At 34.1% G+C, this 24,680-nt stretch overlaps 1 long non-coding RNA gene across 2 annotated transcripts in view; it reads left to right on the top strand.

Moving 5' to 3' along the window:
- The window catches only part of LOC103308354, a 140,591-nt gene that overhangs the window by 29,122 nt on the left and 86,789 nt on the right, over positions 1-24,680 (top strand). The gene's annotated exons all lie outside the window — the stretch shown is intronic.

Consider the following 24,680-nt stretch of genomic DNA (forward strand, 5'->3'; position numbering starts at 1 on the left):
CATCGGCTGCTGGCCGCGACGATGTTCGGGGCAGTGGTGCAATTGCAAACATTTGCATAGCGCACGGATGACCGTGAAACCGTCGTCGAAGTCGTCGAGCGGGCCCGCGCGCGTGTGTGTGCAAGTGTGCAGCGGCGACAACCTACTACCAGAGCGGTCGAGCGGTGCGAGTTATCTGGTCGTGGTCGCGAGGCCCAATGTGCCAGCCGGCGGTGAGGGGCGCCAGCGTCTGCGGACGGAAGCGAATCGAAGCGGCGGCGGCGGCGGCGTCAACCGATTTGCACGCGGTTGACGGCTCGTCCGTCGACGGCGACGACGTCGACGTCGGCGCGCGGCGGAGGCTACGGACCGGAGGGCGGGCGGTGTCTTTCGGCCACGGGGGTGAGAAACGTCCCTCGCTCGTTTGTCAAAAAATACGAGCGCGGGACGACGTATATTGTTGTTACTATTACTATTATTATTATTATTATTATTATTGTTATTGAATGATAGTAGGCCGACTGATACCGGACGTCTCGTAGTGATATTGAGTCGCGTAGGTGGATGATATTATTTTGCACACACACACACACACGCGGGCGCGCGCTACGGTGTTGTAGCTGCTCGTCGACGACGATCGAGAAAAATTATAAAATTAAAAATTGATAAAAAAAAAATAAAATAACGAAATGTGATGATGGTGAAAAAAAAAAAATTCGCGAATCGCTGCGAGGTGAAGGCGATCTGCAGCTGTGTCGTTTTGTTGTTGTTGTTGTCGGTGATTATTACCTTGGCGCGGCGAGTCACTCTGCCCGCGAGTGTGCTTGTCGTTTGCGGAAAAATCGTCTGATCGACGCGATGGACGCGAGCGAAGAAAAAAATTTGCTATCTCGTGATTGGGGGAGCAGAAAAAAAAAAAAACGCACTCGCTTTGCGTACGCACACACACACACACACACACACGTTCATTCACACACACACGCGCGCGACGCACACTCGCAGAACGGCAGCAGCAGCGGCAGCAGCGGACCGGAAGGCGAAAATGGCATAATGCAGTAGGTCAAACTGACGAGTCGCGAAGTTTCGCGCTGACGTTTTTGCATCGGGTAAAATCGCACTAACCGCGAGCCTGCGCACTGTTGCGAATACTGCGGCGCCGCATTCGCCGTCGTCGCTGCCGCCGACGTTTCCCCGCCGCGCCGGTCGCGCTCGGCGGTCCGTTCCGTCCACCACCGCCGCCGCCGCCGCCGCCGACGACGGTTGCGTTCGCGCGGGTCCGCCGGCTATCCCGCGCACCGCCACCCGTCCGCCGCGCGATCGCAGTGACGCAAGGGTCGCGGCCGCCGGGACGTGATTTTCGCTCTCCGTTTTTGTTAACCCTCGCGCGTATCGACCACGGCCGCCGCCGCCGCCGTGCGACACGGTGCGCGGCGCGCGCAGTCGGGTCGGCCGACCTCGGCCGCCGTCGACGCACTGAGTGTATGACGGCCGCCGACCGTCGTCCCGGCCGGGCGGGGATGGGCCGGAGACGCGGCGCGGGCAGCGTGCACGGTGTTGCAGCGTCCATACACGTTGCAACACTGCGTTCGACCTTATATGCTGCTGCTGCTGCTGCTGCTGCTGCTGCCGTTGTATTATAGCTGTCGTTGTGCTATCGCTATGCGTCGTATTGCGGAGCGGCGGCGACCGGTGGCCTTCGGCTGCCCGCCGCCGCCGCCGACACGCCGCTCGAGAGAGAGATCGGAATCGCGCGCGCGAAGGTTTTTTCGTACATACCGGGTGTTCCGCAACACGATCGACAACCATCGACGATATGCGTTTTCAGAAAATTTTCTTTTTCCATCGCGATTTCCGACTTCGTTTTTTACCATAACATCGTTTTGTTATTTTCAAAGTACCCTCTTTTTCGATTTGACCCGGTCGAAGCAATACAAAATGTTTGTGCAACTCACACTACTTTTGCATTAACGCACACTTGACCCATATAATAATAATTACACTTACAATTCGAATTTCAGACGAGCAACTGTTCATTGGAATGTAACTATTACGAGTCACATCGATAGTATATTTTTCAAAGCCTGCAGGAGGGGGTGGATCACTAGGTTGATCCGCTAAACTTTAAACCCGATAAACTGAACTAGACCGAAATTTGAATTCTGTAGACCGAAAATGTACTCGGCGAACGCATAGGAAATCAAAAACGTAAGACTCGCGCGGGTATAGCAAAAACAGTAAAGACACGATTTTTTTCCAAAAACGTCGACTCGCTTAAAAGAAGGGTTATAGATATTTTCAAAAACGTCGTGGTTTTCCGAAACATCAGAGCGTAAACGCCCGTTTCGGGTCACCCGGTATGGCGTTGGTTTTTCGACAATATTATTTCGCTACGCGCGCGCCGCTTATTTTATTTTATTTTTTTTTTGTTTTACGGCTGTTCCCCTCCGCCAACCACCCACCCGCCCAACGACCCACCAACCCACCGCAGCGCACGCTCGCACGCACTTATTGTGTTCCGTCCGGCGTTTTCCCTCTCGCTCGCTTTTGCAGCACGCGCGTTGTGCTGTTTTTTTTTTTTTTTCGATTCCGAATTTTTTTCTAGTATTTTACGACACACACGCATATTATTATACGATTGTAATAATAATAATAATAATATTATAACGTTGTGTGCGGCGTCGGCCGACTCGTCTGCGTCGAAGGCCATCGGCGGCGGCGGCGGCGACGAATCGCTCGCGCCCGCACGCACAAGTCTCCGGACGATCTCGTTTTGCCGCGCAAAATCCGCACGCACTTTATTACAATAATAATAATAATAATAATATTATAATGTATTATAATTGTAATACAGAGCGATTCAAAAAGAATACGCATAGGTGCCCAACACATTAATATTCTGAAATGATGGCGATTTATTTAATAATAATAATAATATATGTAGAAACACGCGCGATGATAGAACTTTGGAGTGTGTTATCATCAATCGGTGACGTAACGGAGTTTTTTTCAGCAGAAGACTGCTGCAATAATGCGATCAGCGTGCCCCCCTCCCCCACCCCCCCACGAGAACATAATATAACATACATGCAGATATGCGGGAGTGGCAAACCTTTTTCCGAGTCACGTGCAGCCGAAAGCGCATCGCAATTTTTTTTTTTTCATATTGACGTAGGTGTTTTTTTGACGAAACACACGCGGCGGCGCACATTCATCCGACAATGTATTCATCATAACTATTGTAATATTCCTCTGCAGTTCTCTGCGTTTTGATTCGAAATAATTCTCCGTTGACGCGAATATTGATGTTATTTTCCGAGAATGCCCTGTATACGTAGGTACTTCATATCAAAGTACAAAAATATAAATTATCATGTCCGCGCAACGGAGCTCCAAATTTTCGATCGATTTGGATTTTTTATCGACGAAATAATATTGTGTAGTACGTTTTCATAATTAAACGTGATATTAAAATATAGGTACAATGAAATAAAAATATAGTCTCACGAGTCGTTAAAATTTGGCCAATCGCGCTCTCCGTAACATCTCGATTTTCGGGTGTATAACCTTTCGCGGCCGTTCGTGCTTTTTGCTAGGTAGTGGTGGGTCGCGGGGGGGGGGGGGTATCGATCGGGGCTTTTTGGAGGCCAGTTATTGGAGGCCGCGGTGATGCGAAGAGCTCAGCTGCGTCACGATAGCCGAACCATCGTTGAGGTTATAATATATATTAATGTGAAACCTTTCGTTCTGGTGCAAATATTATGAGCACGGGCGGGTGTCAGTTTTGTAGTTAGGGGATCTGGTGAAAGGTTTGAAATATTAAATAGAAAATTGTAAATTTGCTCGTCGCGTGGACACGAGTTTCGAGTTTTCAAAAATTTGACACCGATGAATAAAGAAAGGTATAATATTATCATAACTTCACTAGCGGCGCAGCCAGCGAAATATTACGGGACTTTTTGAAATAGCCCCCCCTCCCCCCCGGAAAAAATCCTGCCTATAGCACTGGCCTGTAACTGAGCTCTCGGTGACCCGCGCAAATTAATGACTTTGGAAAGTCACGCCCAAACGACTTAATGACGACGCAGACTTCCACTTGGCTTTTTATTTCGGTTTCATCCGCCGAGGCTATAGCTGCGCAGAAATCTCGTTTTTTAAAAATTTGGTCGCTCGGCGTGAAAACCTCCTACCCATGGACGTAAATTTGGGAGGGGGGGCTTAGCCTTCCCTGATCTGTCTTCCGCTCTCCTTATGAGATATTCTAATATATTTATAATCTTTATTCTTTATTATAATAAATTATAAACATAGAAAATATAGTTATCTAACAAAATAGATAATGAACATATTATGAACAAGTTTAATGAGAAGGAAAGAAGGATGCAATTATAATATAATATATATATATATATATTACGACTGTATAAAACTGTATAAATGTATGCAATAATTCAATAAGTAAATTTACATTTAATTTTTGTTATAATTTTGAATCGTGTCATAGATAAAATTATGTGCAGCATGTAATAATAGTGGGCGAAAGACAAATCTCCCACTCTTTTTGAAACCTTTTGGGCTCGGGTCCTATGCATTTGAGGAACCCTATTTACGTCCATTCTCATATAATGTTATGTGTAAAATATCGAAACTATTCTAAACACAGTACCTATAATAGTACATTTTAAAAAATATTTTTTATGGTTTTTTATACCGCACACTGAATACTGATTACGCAGCTACGAAATGTCTCTCCCGAAAAACTAAGTTTTTTCCTATAGAACGACTTTTTTTACGCCAATTATTTCATTTGAATCTCCCCGTATTACATATTATTATAATATTGTTTTAGCCACTCCGTAATTCCCCGCCCCGCCGACGCACTCGACCTACCGATTGTAATAATAATAATATTATTTTATCGATATCATGATAATATTATAACATGCGATAGTATAACGTTTTTAAAATATGATATATTTTAATAAAATAATAATAATACGTAGGCCTTGTTTTTTGTTTTTCACAATAATGTTGCAGACGCCGCTTACAACTGCGAACTACAAAAAAGAGCGAACGACAATAATAATTATAATATTTTTATCGGATATTATTATATCATTATTATGTTACCACTCCAGCTACCTACCTCAAGAACGTGCGTCGTTTGTTATGGCGTCGACGAATTATTATATTTTTTTATTTACTAGATTTTCGAACGGATCGTTGCGAAAACGATTGCGTTTTTTCTTTCTCGGGTAAACACCTATAATATTATAAAATTCAAATATTATGTTTTTCGACTTGCAATAAACGCCGCCTAGGTACCTGTTATATTATAATTAAAATCGTGTTATTATCGATTATTATATTGTATTGCAGCGGCGGAGCTGCGCGGTTGCATTTCGGTCCGCATAATAACATATTATTATAAATAATATTATTATTATTATTATTTTATATCGACGACGACGACGGTCATCTGCAGCAGTACGAGAGCAGTACCTACGCCCAATTCGAATAATGCGCACGAAAACGGCGACTGATTATATTTTATTTATTTATATTAAACTAACGGGCCAAAGCCCTTTAACAAAGATGGAAAAACATTACACAATGTGAAAACTAATATAGATAATAAAAGTAAAAATAACAAGAAATACAAATACTAAATTTTAGTCTACAAAACAAAACTATAAAATAAATAATTAGAACAACAAAGTTTTAGCTTTAAAAACTGGACGAGACAAAACGAAACAATCTAAGACCGTGGAGATTCTATTGGCGTTAAAAATGGTTCTTGGAAGGAATTCATTTGTAAATAACTATTTGTATTAGAATTAGGCATACGGCGATCAAATAAGAATTTCGTGTATACCTACAACTATAGACATTCTAAATCCAATTAAATTTAAAATAGTGGAGATAGTACGACGAGTAATGAAAGCAACTCTTTTCAGAAGTTTATACCGTACATTATATTTTAAGCTCATTCGAGTAAGTTGAATAATATTATTAGAGCGAATTAAAGAGCCAAATTCTAGCGGTTTGATCCGACCAAAGTAGTACACGAATATTTCGAACACGTGTAGGATTTCCAAAGTCCTCAGTACCCAATTCTAGTAATAAAAGCCCGACATTTTATACGCCTTGTTTGTGATTTATTTTGAAAGACGGAGAATTTTAAAACCACGTTATTACATCGATCATAATAATCGTCTCGCACCGGGCGGCGGAGCTGCGCGGTCGCATTTCGGTCGGCATAAATTGTTTTTTATTATGTTAATAATATATTAATAATACAGGTAATATGGTTCAGACTGTTTTAATATTAATATTATTATTATTATTTCGTACCGACGACGACGACGGTTAGATCTGCAGCGGTACGAGCAGTACCCACGCCCAATTCGTGTAGTGCGCACGAGAACGGCGACCGATTATATTATTATTATTATTATCATTGTGTGTGTGTGTGTGCAATTATTACAATGCCAACGAACGTACACACATTACGACGTTACGTGTAGGTAGGCGAGTTGTAGGTACATAATAATAATACATGTGCAATGTGCTGTTATTATAATATGCGCTTATTATTATTATTATTATTATTATTATTATTATTATATACAGTAGGTACGTTACATACACGACGAGTTTTGTGCGGCGACGGTCATTGTCGCGTAGGTTTTTGTTTTTCATCATATTATTATTATTGTTGTTATTATTATTTTAAAGTGTAATAATTATTGTTATAATATTTTATGCGCGCGGTGGCGCGAAAATTTCCATTGTCGACGGCTGCGTTATTTTTTGCGCGAGATAACGTCGCATTATTATTATTATTATTATTATTATTATTATTATTATTATAGTGCGTGCGGTCCAGAACAATGCGGCGCACACGATTTCATATCGACAATAGTGTAGGTGTATTACCGGAGCTGGAAATCTGTTGAAAAACTAAGAGCCTCATTCGTATGCTGACATATCATTGAGAAAATCGCGGCAGAGGAAAAATGACCGAAACAGTCACCTGCGCAGCCATCCCCGGCCCCGACTCGATAGAATTTTTTTCGTATATTCACTGAAAAAAATTCGGAAAAATCAACGTTTTCCATTAGGTATCCGTGTTGTTATTGAAAACCGAAACATAGAAAACAGTACACACTTGTGCGGCGTGTCTGTACGTTTGTATTTGTTTGGAAAAGTTGGCCCAGTCAAGTATACAGGGTGTAACGGGATGACCCGATAGATGATAAAACTTTTGTTTTAATCAATATTTTAAAAAAACATTTTTTTTACATACTTTAAATTCAGTTGCGTTACACTTATAATATAAAAAAAAATATTTGTATTTAAATTTTTTTGGATAAATTCAAAATAGCCAATTTGTGAATTTTGATGGAAAAAACATTTATCTAAGTAAAGTAATTTATTATTTAGAATTATTTAAAATATCAATATTTTTTTGATTTAATTGATTTGGAACGTAATAACTTTTTTCAAAATATTATTTTTGGGTATTTGCTAACATGACTATGATTCTGAAATTATTTACTAATCATATAATTTTAACAAATTTTGTCACACGTTTAAATAGCATCATGTTACACCCTGCAGTATTGGTACTGCAGACGAGTTCCTACATACAAATTTCGATTTTTAATTTTATCGTGACACGACGCCTGTTCTACATAATATTTCATGATAACAGCATTTTTTTTTTTTGAAGACAAATCGCTTAACTCTTACAGCCCGAATAGCATTGTGTATTACAAACACCATATTTTACCGTACAATTCGGAAAAATCAATGTTTTCCTCGACGTTTATTTAATAACTAAAACACTGTAGAAAACACGCACTGCACTTGTGAAATGTGCCTACACGTTTGTATATTAATTGTCCAAGTCTGGTTAAGCAGGTAAGTACTGCAGACGAGTGCCTGAAAATTTCGATTTTTTATTTTATCATGACACCTGTTCTATATAGAAGGTACATAATATTTTAACAGCGCAGGAATTCATATTTTTTAAGACAATAACGAAAAACGCTTAGGCAACTTTTATGATTGGCGTGCGACTACCTGTGTACTTATAGGATTTAGTTGTTAATGGGACTTAATTCAATTGCAAAATCAAAGGTTTAATAAATAAGCTGTGGGAGGCTTTTCCCTCTTCCCCTTCCATGCCCGATTGTAATGATTAACAAATAAAGCTCTTACGTGAAACGTTATACAACAATAACAAACTTTATATCGACTTTCAACTGTATTATAATACAACAACGAACGGCAATATTATATAATACAATTATTACCATTTATTTTATTATAACGGTGGTTCGGAAAATAATAAAAATAATTGTTACTAATAACTATAATATATTATATTACCGAGAATATATAATTAAGTATTTAGCAGTTTTAGGTGGACTGTATATAGCTTTAAGGCACCAGATGCCGATGTAATTTTGTCCTCAAAAATACACACTACTATACCTCGGGGAAAACGACCTCGTCCTGTATTGAACCAACCAAAATTCGATTGATTTTTAGAAAAATAATAATATAGGGTAATATTCTACAGGTTCATTACAACTCTGTTTTTATCAATAATTTTAGTCTCAATCTTTATAATATTTCTTTAAAATAAGACGGTTAAACATTATTTTTTACAAATTATTTTATACCATTGTTTGAAATAAAATAAAAATCGGAGTTCGATTCGGCCAGTAGGAAGTCTTACAAAGGTGGTTAAACGTCGGTCGTGATGTTTGCGTGAAATAGCATTACTAGCAGTTTCAACCAAAAAAGTTATAAAAGCTGAATCACAATTTCTGATGATCATTTAGAGCAGCCATTTCGTTTAGCAGTATAATATGTGACTGTTCCCTTCAGATTATAATAAACTGGCAAACGATATATCGCAACTTTATAGAACAAGACTGGTACGACTCAAAATGTCTAGTTTTGAGTAAAAGTGATTTGAAATTTAAAACTTTAAGATAACATATTAAATAGTTCATTACCGATGACGCATTTGAAGTTAAAAATGTAAATACTTATAAACATACTTTACATTATGGCTTCCTTCCTTAAATACTATGAAATATCCTCTTAACATTAAAAAGTTAGACTTGTGGTATTTTACAATTTTGTTGGTTAATGCATGACTGCCATATTTCGATACGTGGTAGTTAAAAATGTGTATTTGAAAACACAAGAATGACTTTTTCCACAACACGGCTGCAATATCACAAATTATGCAATGCGAAACACAACACTATATATTGCTGTGTTCCGCTCAACATAATATCACACGAAAATTAGTTTTTATTTATTAGCCGGAACGTCACTCGAAACAAGGCAGTATTGAATTTTGACATCAGTGATTAATAATTGGAAAGGGTATAAATAACATATAGGTATACTGCCAAATAAAGTAAAAATGGCTCTGTTCATTTAAAAATAATTATCTAAACATTTAATAAATCAATACTGACTGCACTGCGTGTCTTTGGCGGGAAAATGAAAAATGATATGGAACGCCGCGTTCTATGCATTTAATAGAGCTAATTTTTTAATATTCGAAAGTAAAGTCATAACTCAAAATCAATAAATTTTTTGTTGTGGCAGTATGTTGTCTAGAGCCGCGATATTGCAACGACACGTTTCTACGCCAACAGTCTAAATTATTAATTTATTTTGGAAATTATTTAGAAATTTAATGCGAAACGGTCGATTTTAGATAATTTTATACACTACCTACCTATTTGATTTTATTATTTTTTATATAGGTATATTTTTTATTTTTTATTATATTGTTATTTTTATGTTTACCTACTATGAATGTTAGTGATTAAGACTTGGAAATAAAAAAATATTTCTTTTACGTTATCATAGTCGATCCTCAAACAAAAAAAAAAAAATTCTCAGTAGATCATATTAATCAAAACAAAGTTTGACCACTCCTGATCTATATAATATCATTATAACATGTACGTCAAAAGTCGTTTGAATAACCACAATAACGCAAAATATTATACAATTTATATCATCATGTCATATCAATCCTATACGAGTGCACGGGTGCATGACAAACCTATTTATATTTTTTACAGGCGACTATAGACTATAACTACATATTATTATATAGTCTATAATATATATATATATATATATAAATACAAATAATATAACATCGAATGGGTAGGTACTGCGTTTATTCGTATAACATGCATTCGCTAATCGATAATATTACATAATGCGGGTTGAGTCATATATAGGTAGGTATATAATTCGGAAGTTATAATACAGACGTACGTAACTACCTACACCTATGTAAACGCATTGTCAATATTCACGTCAGGCTGAAATATATTATGTGCGTTAAATATATTCAGTGTACGATTCGATGAAATCGAAGGTAACTCAAATATACGCGTTAACGATTGCATATAAACGTGGTATATTTAATATGCACTTGACTCCCAAATCACCTACCTACCTACTTAATCTAATGCGCATTATAACGAATGCATATTTATAAACGTAATCGTGGTATATTATGATTGTATACATCAAAAAACATAACTATAGTTATATGAGTTGAATTTTACACGCAATTTCCGCTTAAAAATATTAGACGAACCATCTTCGAAAAAATATTGAATCGCTTTACACGCTTAGAATACTCGACTGTGCGGGCTTGGTGCAAGAAGGGTTACGTTTGGACGTGTTTGAAATTATTTGACCGATGTCATTAATATTTACTCGTGTGTTTGAGACTCTGATGCAGTATGACCACTGACCAGTATGCACCTAACATGACCATATAAGACAAAAAAAAATAAGAAAATACATAGGTGTATATATAAAAACAGAAATGAAAAAAAAAATTAATTAAATATAGATTGGAATTTATAATTAATATATTATGATTTCCATTTTTAAAATACCATTCTTTGATATCCAAAAAAACAAAGAAACATAAAATGTCGTTTATAATAAGTAGGTATTGTAATTTATTTTATATGTTTCAATTAAAAAAATAAAATTTTAAAACATGACCTATACCTACTTATTTTGACACGAAAAACACAATTTTCAACCATACTGTCATTACATGCGTATAGAGAGTCTCAAGTGTGTATAAAATTGGAAGGAGAACTGCAATAATTTTTAATAATAATTAATAATGATTCTGAACCAATTCGAGTAGCGTTTCGGATACATCGAAATTATATACAGCACATACGTCGTATAATATTATAATTTGGGTCAATTTTGATGTATCTAAATAGACTACAGCCGTCTGTCATGCTTATCGGCCGCATAAACTGCTATCATAATATACAAATATGTATACTCGTATAGACAATTTAATGAATCGACTGCAGTGAGCCCGTCATAATAATGGTCGTCCCTGCTCAAACACGCGTTCGGTCCATTCATTTTTCTGCGGCCAACCGCGCGGTTATTTAATAAAAAAAACTAATCGAATTTTTTACGCGACACATCGCTCCGTATAAGCGTATGGCGCATCGCGTCATCGCGCGCGTAATATCAATAAAAAAAAAAAAATAAACGTTTGAAAAATATGTCTATTGAAATAATTTACGTTCGATTATGACTTTGAGAGTTGTACAGTTTTGTGAATATACGAACCTGCAGCAGATGTCGTTAGGTCAGGTGCTCGAATATATATTGAACTATGACACCGTGATGATCTATGCTCTATGATAATAGGTAGGTAGTTGCATCGATATCTATCTAGGTTCAAACACTATATATATATATGTGGTAGATTGCTATGATTATTATAAAAACGCTTCGACTAGGCCGTTTGCGCAGCAGGTGTGTTTTCGTGGAGCAAATTAAATTATTTTTTCGCGATTCGATTCCAATTATAAGTAAAAATATATAAGTACAATAGGTATACCCAAGCCTGGACAAGTCAATGGTCATTGTTAATTGAGTTAAGTTAATATAATTGATAGAAAACATATTTTAAAAAGTATAAAGTTAATAGTTATCCTAATTTTATTTTTAAATTCAGTTTAGTTAACATTTATATGGAAACTTACAATTAACTTATTACGTTATTCATTTATTTTTTTTATGAACAAATAGCCAGTAATACGCTTTGAAATAATATAAAGTAAATGTTTATGCAATAGGTATATTATTTTCCATCAATAATAATTTTAATTATATTTATTATTTCATTATTTATTAATTAAGATAATTTAGATTTGATTAAAAGTAACTCGTTATTTATTAAGTTTATATCAATAAAATGCAGTCGAGTTAAAAATTAAGTTAGTAAATATTACACTTTAAAATGTTAAGTTAAAAAGTAAAAATTAACTCAACTTAACTTTAACTTTTTAACTCGTTTATATGCCCAGGCTTGGGTATACCTAAACAATATACGAATTGAATGTTGCGTACGATCGCACTTTAAAAGAAAACTAGGCAATGGTAAACGACTGGTATAATATTATATATTGTTCGAACTCAACAGACGATTTTATTTCAGCCAGGTATAGGTAAGTGGGTACCTGTACAACACGCAAACACAACTATACGCAGAAACGTTAAAAATACAAACGGCAAAAACTATGCTTATATATCAATAATAATTATAACACTGCCGCAGTGTTAAAAACCTACATAAAATCGTGTGCAATTTGACACTAACATTTTTTTTTGTGCAGTATATGCGGAATATTAATCAGATCATTAAAGAATGTCGACGCATAATTTCATTTTGACTGATTGTATGGTTTAGTGGGTATACCTGTATAATATGATGTGTCAAATGTATAGCCATTTAGCCAGTCGAGGTGTATGATATTATAATATATTTGAAAACAATTTTACTATTGTCATGATAATACAATATTCAGCTCGTATAATATAACCTCATTGGTCTCGAGCACCTCAACCCCACATATCGAATTGGTTCCCGCGGTTCTGCGCATAAACGAATGTATTTTATTAAGATGGGCTGAATTCGTTTTCTCGTTTCTGTTCAGGTAAATAATAGCTCAAATTTTAATTTTTAATCAATTTTTTGCCATATGGAATCATATAAATGATTAACCTGCGCCCATCCTAATATATTTTGTTTTTTGGAGACTTTCTCTGAATAGTGTTAAAAAAATTAAATTACCTATAAACATTTCGCAGCAGTAGGTATAATACAAGGAAACTTACCAACAAACACCGTATGACTGATTTGAATATTTGAAGAAAGTTTGCTTCAAATTTGCGAGGTTGTTTAACCTAATATATCTAACAGCTCAACAAACTTAAATTTTAAATTATTATTTTTATTTTATATACTCAAGTGATGACTGGTTGACTTCTAGAACAACGATCGCTAACGCACATTCTTAACCATTCCCAACTTAAAGTTGACAGTACTATGTTGCCTGTACATTTGAGAAGGGTTATTTACTAACCTAATTAAAAAGCGAGAACCAACTATAGATCAGTGGTGGAATCGTCATAAAATTTAAACGGGAACCAATTCAGCTTAGGTATATGTGTATAATTTCTACAAGTTGTCAAATGGGTTTTAAAAATAAAATAAAATAATGAAAGTGCGCTCACGACTTGTTTCAAGTCTAACTCAACAGACTTAAAGTCAGATGTACCCTTTATCGTTTACCAAGTTCTTAAAAAGGTAAAACCTATAATATAATATAGGTAATTTTAACCAAGACTAAAATTATGCACTGTAATTAGCATTTCCCTCAATGGTCGGATGGTCCAATAGTATATTATAAGACTGGACAGCAAAATATAAATTTATACACTTTGAAAAACACCTTATTATAAACGAGTAAAAATTACAAAATGTCATATGAATTTATGCCTATTACGCTATGTCAATCGTTGCGTTGGCGTTGGATATGTGATTGTCACGTATATTACATTTCACTAAGCCTTATTTATTCGTTTTGAATTCCTATTATACGAGTTCGAAGATTAATTTGTCTCGAGAGGGCTATGAGCAGTTTTCTTTTTTTTCTGGAAGAAAGGCGGGGGGGGAAGTGGGGCTAAGCTCCAGTCGCGCCCTCTTTATATAACATTGTGGTAGGAAAAGTAAGAGATTTAAGGCGCCGCCGAAGGTGAGTGAATCGGAGTGCCTATACCGCGCATATACCTATTATATGGATATAACTACCACTACACATATGTTGTAAGACGCACTATAGCAATTATTGTAATTATATAGTCTTCGAACTTATATCTGTACTCTAGCATTCATTATATATATATATATATATATAGGCACCGACTGTACTTTAATTCGTTTTGGAAATTCGAAAATATAATAAAATGACAATTGTCCTGCTGTGCTATTCGTTGTGCACTTATTCGCGACGATATCGTATTATATTATTGCTATCGTTTTTCAACTGCGTTTTCTTTTTCATTAAATACAAATAATTACAATCTACAAAATATATCAGTACTACAGTACTACACAATAATGTTATTTATTTTTATTTAAGTACCTACTAGTACCTACTCTTATATATTCTATAGTAGCGTATTGCTTGTGTCGAAGAGCAACTATATACATGGTTAGGTCGTTTGAGGGAGGGGGTATTTTCCCCTGTCTGATTGTATAAAAGCAGTCCAATTGTTGTTGGGACGGTTGTCGGTGAAATAATGTAAATATCATTTTTAATAATTTTGAGGAAATATCATAATATATTGTGTAAGCACTGAGCACTATAGAAGACTATTTTCACATTATAATTAGATAATATTTAAAGTTTTTTTTAGTTCAAATAATATATAGACACTGTCACGCTGATACTGTATACAATTTAAAAACAAATCGATCAAAAACCTCAATAATAGAAGGGACCTATATTAAACGAGTACCTACCTATTAAAATTTTTTCGATTTTTCAATTAAGTCTTAACAGTCGAATAATAATGTTGTAATCTTTAATTTGTTCGACCTCTGTAGAAAATATAATAAACGACGCCACTGATGTCTTGAACGAATAATAAATTATTTAACTCTTCCACATTTTATTTTTGCCTCAGACCTGACAATTGGCATAAAGTTATGTATACGATGAGAATTGTGTATCGAGATAAAAATGTAAGTGGAAATTAGGCGTTAAGTGATCTGTTTTTTGTTGTAACTTTTTCCCCTCCTATTAACTACTGAAATGACGCCACTGAGTCTATTATTAAATATAATATTATACTAGGATGATACCTACAGTCTGCGATAACGCGGCTATTAAAACACATTTAATACCTATAATGTCCTACATATAGTATACCAAGTAACGATTAATCGATAAAAAAAATATTTAGATTAAAGACAACAACGTATAATAATAATATGTACCTATTATATTATAGTGCCTGCAAATAATATATATGACCAACTTTTTACAATATTTTACACATTTTAGCTTTTGCGCCGAGAGATGAATGACGAGTGTTGATTCCATATACAGTGATAAATGTATTGATGTGTATTTTTTATGTGTCTGTCATCACTTTTTTGACCAGTAAAAATATTTTCAACTTAAATGACTTTTCTGGTATAAAATCGAATCCATCCGGTACTCTGTGACAGTGTTTATTTCAGACCCTCTATCCCGGGGGGTATTGTAGATGCCATAGATAAATAATGAAGTGAAGTAAAAATATGTTTTCGGGGCGGTATACGTATTTTTTCTGAGACGGTAATACCCTCCCCCCCCGGCCACCCCCCGTAATAAACCTGCTCTGTGGTGTCAATAGTAAAGCAATCCAAGTAGTTTCCATGACAATTGAGAAAAACAAAATTGTACTGCAGTTTTCGGCCAAATCGGTTTTCTTATTTATCTGTTATTCAAAAACGAATAACCGTATGGAATATATGAAGGTACTTGAAATTGTCACCAAATTTTAATATTAATATTTTCTACTTGTGGTATTATTTTCAATATATTTTGACTCGTTATAAGCACTTAACATTTTTATTTTTTGTTTTTTTTTACAGCTAATGTCGATAAATAAATATTTTCTCGGTTAAGAAGTTTGCAAATGTAAAATATTTAAAAATAATAATAAAGATGCATTATTGGTATGACATTTTTATAAGCAATTTAAGTTCAAACTTTGACAAAATTCGTCAAAATCACAAAATCATTATTTTGTAGTTAAATGTGTATACAATTTTTAATTTTCAAAGCGAAGACTCGACAATAATTGTCCATATATATATATATATTTTTTTTTCAGTACATACCTACCTACATATTTAAACTTAGAATAACACTGTTAGTTATTTCGTTTTGATTCAAGAACATCATTCGTGGGGACTCAAAACTTTTACGTATATTATTATTATTATAAATGTTACCATACAAAAAGATATTTTCAAAATTTTAAGATTAATTTCAAGCTATTATATCTACCTATTTATACCATAAACCTATATATTCACACTGTTCTACAGTAAGGTGGTATTGACTCAAAAGTTAATAACAATACTATAGCAATATATAAACACGAATATAAATATTTTTGACAAAAATTAATACAATTACATTACTATATGTACTATACCTAGTAAAATGCATTAAGAACTTTAATATTGCAAAATCTAAAATACTCATATACTTTTGAGATAGGCGCAGATAGGATAGCTCTCCCAAGTCCCAAGTCTGTATCGTTTTTCGTATACGCAATTATAATAATATGTCAATGAATTCAAATTTATTACGTCCATTACAGTGACCCAGTTTTTTTTGATTTTTATTGGAAAAACATACAATCTGTATTTATTTTACAACACAATAAGTAGGTAAATAGGGTTATGTAGGTATATAATGATAATATATGACGTATAGAAAAAAAAAACGTGACCTATATATCCATGATCGATCAACGTAGATTTTATTTATAGTTATGTTTTTATCGTTATATTAGTCTTTACACACCTGTTGCAGGAGTTGGCAACTATTTTGATGTCACAACTTCAAAATACTTTATTCAGCTTTAAACAAAAATTTATAATTATAACAGTCACATCGAATTTAGTTTATTTAAGTTCGCGTAACTGTAAGGTATGTTAATAAATTGTATCGAACAAGGTACCTATACCTACCTATGCCTATTCTACAAACAATAAAACCATTTTAATCTGCCGTTTCCCGTTTGCAACCTTAGTTCGTGGTGCAGTTTATACGTAGAATAAGTCTATTTTTATACAAACTTATAAATTTTACTTCGAAGGCCCCAGGTTGCGACCCCTGCTTTACCACCACCTTTGACGCGTTTCAAGCGGCTCATTGGATTTCCTGCGAGAGGATTACACGAGACTGAGGAAATCAACGGGTTCGGACGCGTTTTAATAGTTTTCAGTGAAATCTGGAATAGCGTTTGGTACCCAGCTAATATTTTCGTACTGTTTCGATTTTCAAACCATAGCGCAGTCGTCGGGGATGCGTAGGTAAAGCAGATAGTGACCATATATAAAGACGAAGAGCTATGTATATTGATTGGAACGCCCTAGGTACGGATTATCAGTAAGGATTTGGCACGACCCCAAACCTGAATAGCACATAAGTCCTCACACAGATCTCGTGAGACGTTCACGGTGAAGTTGGCCCCCCGACTATGTCCAATCGATTTCGGGCCAATCCCACAATTTATGTAGTAACTAATTGTAACCGCGGACATTAAACAATTTGTAACCCAACAGTTAAACTCCTCCTTGTCGATTAAGATTATATACAATATACATTAGAACTTCCATATAACGGTCACCGAAGGGACTGTAAGTAATGACCGCTATTTAGAGGTGCCCGTCTTACAGAGGTAGAATAACACTAGGATAACACTCGACGGAACCAAACAAATTTACCGTTACATAGAGGTGACCGTTAACGGAAGTTTTACTGTATTATGTTTGGAGTTTTGTGAAACCTAACCTACCTTTAGTTTTAAATATGAATGAAGCACAAAGATATCTAGGATTTTGGCTCTTTTGTACGATACGATTTTGTTTTTCATCTCATTTTGGCGCTCATGTCTTACACCCGGAAAATTTAGAAGGCTATTTATTATAACGACACAAGCGCCAAAAGTGTAAAAATTACATATAATTTGCGCCAAAATCAGTAGGACATAAGCGCCAATATAAATCTATACCCATTTAGGGTTATGTCAAAAGCGCACAAATATATAAAAATATTCTTTTAAATATCTTTATTTTTGTTCATTAAAATATAAAATGAAAAAAATTCTTTATTTTCAATCGTTTCTGGATAAACAATTGTTTTTCGCTACGCGAAATACGAATGCTTAAATTATAACACAAAAATTCTGACATTCTATCATAATCAATTTAAAACGTTATTGATAAAAAAAAAAAAATCGACGTTAATCAAAAACGTTTGAAATGGTCGGACTCAGAGGGTATCCTGCACACCGGTGGGCCTCCCTCGTCGCGCCATTTCTCGTCGTGAACCTTATATATTATATTAGCTATCAAATTTACCTATTGTATTGCGCGTAATGAATATTACAGATCGTAATTAATACTCTTTATTATCTAATAGCAAAAAAAAAAATCGTCGAACTAAAACCGTGCGTTTTTCAAATCGATAACGAAAAACAAAGCTCAATCAAAAACGTTTTCCGTCTGCGCGGGAAACGCGCGCGTCTCGTCGCGATCCTGGAAAACAAGTGGTCCAGACGATTCCAACGGTTTTTTTTCTTCTCTCGAACAACACGTTATATCGTAGGTATTATATTGTTTCCTTCGGACCGCATGATGTCAGTATATATATATATATATATATATTATATTATAATGCCCGACGATAATATATTATAATGTATCGGCCCCGCCACGTTGTTCGCGCCCGGTTGGTTTTTTGGAAACACGCTCGACGACACACCGCCGCCGCCGCCGCTGCAGCGGGTAGGCACCGGCTGTGTAGTATAACTCACTATTATAATACTATTGCCATTTGTATATACCTATATATATATATATATATACACGCACACTGTTCCAAGAACGTCAGGTTTTTATTATGTAACCATAGTGCCGTGTTACGGCCGTACCGGGGGGAATACTCTGCAGCGGAGGCAGCCGGAGCAGGAGCGCGGTATAGATGAAATACGACGTGCTCGGCAATACGCATATATATATATATATATATAGGAGTCCTATCCGGTACCCCGTTTTTTAGAGTCCTTGTGCGGAGACAATAGTTTCGTAAAACGGCCCCTCTCGCGCGCTCGCCGAAATAGGTATATAATTATATATATATATATTCGTGTGTGTGTGTAATATATGCACGCAACATAATAGTCGGCTCGTTTTCGTTTTTTTATTTTCCGTATTTTTTTATTATTATTATTATTCCTCTCGTTCCGACGACGACGACGACGACGACGACGACGCACCGGATAGAGAACTATACGCGATTTGGCAATATTCGCCGATGTCGTGTGTGTGTGTGTGTATTATTATATTATTATTATTTCGTTGCCGCCGCCGCACATAATATAATATAATATATAACATTATATTATACGCAGACACACACGCACAAGCACGCACACAGACCGACAACATTATAATAGTGGTCCTGGACCGCAGGCCATTATAATATTATTATTATTATTATTATTATTATTATTATGCGTATAATATATATATTATTTACAACCGTCGAGATTTTACATTTTTTTTTTTTTGTTGTTGTTGTCGCTTCCACCATTATATTATTACATACAATATGTGTGTAGTAATATATTATAATATACGTTTGTAGGTATATATATATATAAGTGTGTGTTAGGTATATTATATACATAATATGGGCAAATTATTAATGCATAAACATGTGAACCGCCACCGATACGTATTATGGTAATGTGTTATACTATCGGGCCCGATGTGTGTTTGCAAATGATTTGTTGTTTGTGTCTATATTTGTGTTTTATATAATCAATAAATGATACATCCGACCTTCGATGCGTAGGTTTATTATAATAATATATACGCACTGCCGCCAATCGAACAATAATTATCTAATTTTTTTTTGTCTGTTACACCGGTGCCAGTCTTTGAAATTTTCCGCGATTCAATAAAATTTGAAAATCAACATTTATGTTTTGGTCGCCACCTCGATACTTTTCCTCGCGATCTACTATACCCCGATACGCCTATTCAGTTGATAGGGTGTATTACATCGAAATAGGTCGACTTCACTCTCGGGCTTTGTAGAATTTTCGGGTTTTGATGACTATTTTTTTATCTGAAAGAAGAAGACTTCCTACAGCCCGCATCGATCTCTGATTTTGTATTTTATTTCAAATGACTGTATTAAAAAAAATTTTAAAAAAATGCTTTTTATCTTGTATTTTTTTTAGACATATCATTGTAAAGTTTGAGAATAAAATATTGAAAGACGATTCGGGCTGTAGAATATTTCGCCCGCTAAGCGATTAAAAAAAAAAAAAATTATGAAATTTGGTTGATTCTACAAGGTGGTATCGTTATTCCCACCGAGCGCATTTTTGAGGACAAATTTACATTGGCACCGGGCGCCTTAATGTAATAAAAATCCCCACACGACGCTATTTTAAATAGGTATTATATTATATATATATAGACACCTCTTTAGTCAGATGTGCTATCGATAGCCCGCGACCGGCGAGTCCGTTTACCTCCGAAAACGGGTACCGATCTCGCCGAGCATATTGTGCGAAAACGTAATATTATAATGATACTGAAATTATATAGGTAGGCAATAATAGCCGTGTGGTCCTGCAGCTGCTGCTGTTATGATGACGATGCGTTTAATCCTAAGTAGGAGGTATACCTACTTTTTTTTATAAATAAATACATTTTAACGCTGTAATATAGTGTACCAGGTGATTATTTTATCAACGAACACTATCATTATTTCAAAAAGTATAAACTATGTTTTTGAAAACAAGTTTTTACATCGTGCGGTTTTTAGTCGTCAAAAAGTCTTTTTTGTAATTTTTTAAAAAAAATTTGATCTTTTTGAACATAATTATTATTACTATTATTAATTTCATATTAAAAATTAGAATATTTTTTTAAAAATTTTGAATAGATAAATAATAAATCGAATTTAGGACGAGTAGTCTATGAGTTATGACTTATAAGTATTTAAAGATTAGACAAACGAAGTATAGTGACCACCATTTTGCGAGGCAGCCGCGTACCAGATATGCGTTTAATTCAAAGTACGAATATATACTTACATTTTTTTATAAATAAATACGTCTTAACGCTTTTATACATACCAGGTGATTATTTTATCACCAAACCCTATCATTATTGCAAAAAGTATAAACTATGTTTTTTAAAACGAGTTTTTACATCATGTGGTTTTTAGTCGCTAAAAAAGTATTTTTTCAAAACTTTTTTATCGGCATTTTTTACCTTTTTGAACGAAAACATGTAGTATTAATTTCGTATTCAAAATTAGAATACTTTTTTAAGCAATATAGATAATAAATCAAATTTAGGATGAGTATAAAAATTAGGCGATCGAATTATAGTGACCAACATTTTGGCAACCGTGTTATAGGTAAGGTTAGGCCTAACCACTCCTGCACTCTTCTGACCAAAACTTTAAATACTTATAACTCGTAAGCTAATCGTCTATGTATGCATAGTCATGTAGTAGGTTTTTTAGTCATCGAGCGGTTTAGTGATGGATGTGTTGTATAATTTTATTACAACAAGATAAAATATCATAATTGTGAACAAAAAAAAAAACATTTTAATAGCGAAGGAACCCGCGGTGAATATCAGCTGCCACCTATTATAGTCAATAAAAGGATAGTTTATGACATATTATTATACCTTAGAAATATATGAACAAGTACGTAGTTTCGATATTTATGAATTATTTCAAGACAAACTTGTATTTTGCCTTGTATTCAAATTTAAAGTCTCGGGTATTCAAATTTAAAACGTTTTGCATTTTTTACTACAATATTACAATATAATTTGCAAATTATCGCAATTTTGATGAATTTCGTCTACATTTGAACTTGAAATGGTTTTTATCAAAACATAATATTTGATTATTAATATTCGCATTAAAATTGCTGGCTCGTCAACTAGGAAGAAAACGTACGTGAATAGAAAAAAGCGAACATTTTGGATTTTTATAAATAGCTCAAAAATAACAGCCAAAACGGCAAAATATAATAATATACAATACGACTAAAAAATGGTAGTTTCAATATTTGTTGACAATTTCGTATCTCTGTTCTTCGGTTACGAATTACGACAAAATAACGAAATCGATTTTGTCGTTTTCTAGCTGACGTTTTATGACTTCTTTGTACAATATATACCGACTAGGTAAATTAACTAACAGAAACCAACCAGAAAGTAGAAGAAATTAATATTCAAAATGTTAAGACGTATATTATATTATTTATATTTTTTTAAAAACATCATTGCAAAACCATCACATTCCTTGCTTCGTAGAATCTGAAATAACAGAAAATAGGTTTTAGTCTTTTAAATAGGTAATAGTAGTACAGTAGTTTTACGTGTATTAAACTATATAATATAATAATAATTTATGACTGAAAATAATTTAAAACAAATTATTAAACAACTTATATAATATTATAACTATAGTTTTCTGCTCGATAAATAAAATGTTATTTTAAATTTATAATTCAATATTATTAAAAAGTAGAACCATTTGGTCTTTACAAAATGTATTATTCAATTTTATTTTACGCGTAAGAATCCCAAAAATGTGAAAAGGCAAAAATATGCGATTTCATAAAAATCCGTGCTCTAACAATACCGTAGAATTTAACGAATACAAAAAATATTAATTATTTTATTATAATATAATACAAATTCAAATTTAAAAAGAATCTCACCACATTTTATTTAATAATAAATCTCGAGATTTTAAACTCTGAGTGAAGCAAACGTATTGATTTTACATTTAATTCTGTTTTAGATTCCGAGGGGATAGATTCCTGTATTTTTTTTTACAATTTTAAACTATGTGTATGTGTTTTTTTTTTGGAATCTGTGTACACGATAAATAGCAGAAAAAATTCCTCGATTTTCCACCAATGTGGGTGGTTTTAGGTTGCGAATTGGACATAGTTGGCGCTTTTTAGAGGTCAAAATCAAAAATTCCCAATACTTTTTCTAAACAATTTATTGGAAAAAAACAAAAAATAAATAAATTAAGGAAAACTGGAATTTTTACGCAAAACCAGTTTTTGATAAAATCGATCTTCTTTGTTCGGTTTAACTCAAAAACGACTACCATTAGATACACGAATTTTACAGACCTTTATATTAGCATTTTCTTTACATTCTATGTGTAAGTTTTAAAATATTTTGACTCACTTTGATCTATTTATCTTTTTGCGATTTTATCTAGTTTTTATTCAATAATTATTGTCTAAAAGAAATGTCAAAAAGCTTGGGAATTAAGTATGAGAAGTCTGTGATTTCAGCTATTTAAAATATTAGAGATTCAAACGCACAATTTTTTTTAAATATTTGTAGCTCACACCATTTTGTCAAAATTAGCCAAAATCTCGAAAACGTACAAACTATTATATTTTGTAGTAAAAAATTTATAAAATTTACAACTTTTATAGCTAAGGTTTAAAAATTTAATACAAGGTTCCTCACGAGTTTTATTATTATTGAAGTAAAAAAAAAAGTTAAGCGGAATTCCACAAATATTTTTTATAAGTTTAAATGTTGACTAAAATTACTTATAAAATAACGATTTATCATCAAACGGTTTTCTAATGTTTTTTTGTAATGCGAATATTTGTAGATTCTTGAAATGTTCATCATTAATTGTTTATAAGTGCTATCATTTTCTACACATGGTAACTATAGTTTTTAATTTTTTTTTTTTTACTCTATTTGAACTATTATAGACATTTTACGTTTTACATTTTTTAAAGTATTTTTTCTATTTATATGTCGATAAAATTACCTTTTTCTCTCCGTCAAAAAACTTGACAATTTATTTCAAGGTTTCTCATAACTCATTGTTGTATCTATTTAAATAAATTTAAGGTACCAGGTACATATGGGGACAATTTTATTTATAAGCATTTGAATTTCAAATTTCTACAAAATCACGAAAATTCTCAAATAATTTTGCACTAGTAAAAACCTAGTAAAAAATTTAGGTATAAAATGCTCAATTTGTATAGCTAAGATAATTTGTTAAAATGTTTCTCTCGAGCAGTCCGTACTGGAACCAATACAAATTGAATATTAATTATTTTGCAGATGTTTTGACCAAAATTAAACCAACTATTACCATAGTATTAATATTATCTAAAATCAAGAAAAATAAATTACTAATGGCAAAATATATGTTACCGGAAAAGATGATAAGTTAGGAATTGTCGTGATTACCTAGTCATTGTTGACAATTCATATGGATAGGCAATGTCGGATATTTCTTAGTTTTATATCAACATTTCCGTATCATATTTGGCAATGTTATAAATCCGCATGAAGAGGACGTAACACTGGTATTTGTTGTCTCCGTCTTACAAGTGCGTAACATGCAGCAAATTTACGCTCTGCAGAACACGTGTACCTTCGTTGGCTTAAAAATTAGAATGGATTGACCTATTATGAAACTTGATGG

The sequence above is a fragment of the Acyrthosiphon pisum genome, chromosome X (genome assembly GCF_005508785.2).
Source record: "Acyrthosiphon pisum isolate AL4f chromosome X, pea_aphid_22Mar2018_4r6ur, whole genome shotgun sequence".
NCBI lineage: Eukaryota > Metazoa > Arthropoda > Insecta > Hemiptera > Aphididae > Acyrthosiphon > Acyrthosiphon pisum.